Consider the following 1,758-nt stretch of genomic DNA (forward strand, 5'->3'; position numbering starts at 1 on the left):
TGGTTCGACCCCGGTCTTGCCGGGTTATTTATTACTTCGACACTCCTACACTTGGGAGAAGACATCAATCTTTTAGTCGTGTCAGTATTCTACTTGCCCTTATGATTGCATTAGAGATTGGTAGTTTTCATGATTTATAGGTTATTGATTCAAGTGCCACTGATCACATGTCTAATAAGTTAACTAATTTCTCTAAGCTTACCTTCTTTTCCACTCCTGCGTGTGTTTCAGTAGCAAATAGAAAAGGGGCTCCTATAAAAGGTAAGGGCAAAATGAAACTTGTGTCACACACTGTCAACTTTAATGTTCTCTATGTTCTCTCTTTTCCCTTCTAATTACTTTCCGTTAAAAAACTAACAACCTCACTTAATTGTAAGGTTATATTCTCACCTTACAAAGTTATCTTTCAGAACCTCATCACCAAGAGGATGATTGGTGAAGGATTCCACCTGCATGGACTCTACTACTTTACTCCTGATTCCTGGATTGCAAAAGGATTTCAAGCTATTTCTGCTCTTATTAATAAACACCTTCTATGGCATCGATATATTTCCCATCCTTCAATGTCTGTCCTTAATAAAGCAACTTTATTTTTGTATAAAGAAACTCTTAATTGTAAAACTTGTCATTTCTCGAAACCATTCAGGCTTCCCTTTAAATCATCTGTGTCTCACACTACTCAAACATTTGAAATTGTTCACTCAGATGTTTGGGGACCCTTTTTCCGCTTCTCTTAATGGTTTTAAATACTTTGTAATATTTATTGATGATTTTTCTAGAGTTACTTGGGTTTATCTGTTAAAATCAAAATATGAAGTGTTTGAAAATTTCAGAAATTTCCATACATTGGTTACTACCCAATTCTCGGCCAAAATTAAAATTTTTCGTTCTGATAATGGCACCGAATACATGTCCCATATTATGACAAACTACTTAAGCTCTAATGGCATATTGCATCAGACTAGTTGTGTTAATACGCCCTAACAGAATGGAATTGTTGAACACAAAAATCATGATTTGTTAAAGAAAACTCAAGCTATAATGCTTCAAATGAATGTGCCTAAACCTTTTTGGTCTCATGGAGTTCTTACTGTTACTCATCTTATAAATCATTTGCCCAGCCACGTGCTGAATTTTAAAAGTCCTCTTGAAGTTTTGCAGTAAAGACAACTAAATCTAATATACCTTAAGGTGTTTGGGTGTACTTGTTACATACACTTGCCAGCTACTCTGCGTGACAAACTAGACCCAAGAGCTGTTAAATGCATATTCCTAGGTTGCTCACAAACTAAAAAAGGATACAAATGTTATGAGCCTAAATCCAAGAAACAATATATCACTAGAGATGTACGGTTTGTTGAAACTAGTCCTTACTTTAAAGGCATTAGTCAAGATGAGACTATCTCAGAATTTTTCTCGTTGCTCAGCACTAATCACTCTATAAAACAATATATCACTAGAGATGTACGGTTTGTTGAAACTAGTCCTTACTTTGAAGGCATTAGTCAAGATGAGAATATTTCAGAATTTTTCCCGTTACTCAGCATTGATCACTATGTAACTCCATCTCTCCCCATCACTATTGACACGACAAAAAGATTGTTGTCTTCTCCCAAGTGCAGGAGTGTCAAAGTAATAAATAACCCGGTAAGACCGGGGTCGAACCACAGGAAGGTTAATTGTATAAATTATAAATAACAATAATATAACAATAATAACAATAACAACAACAACAATAATAATAGTAATAACAACAAC

Source organism: Populus euphratica, unplaced genomic scaffold (genome assembly GCF_000495115.2).
Source record: "Populus euphratica unplaced genomic scaffold, PopEup_1.0 scaffold795.1, whole genome shotgun sequence".
In the NCBI taxonomy this organism is placed as follows: domain Eukaryota; kingdom Viridiplantae; phylum Streptophyta; class Magnoliopsida; order Malpighiales; family Salicaceae; genus Populus; species Populus euphratica.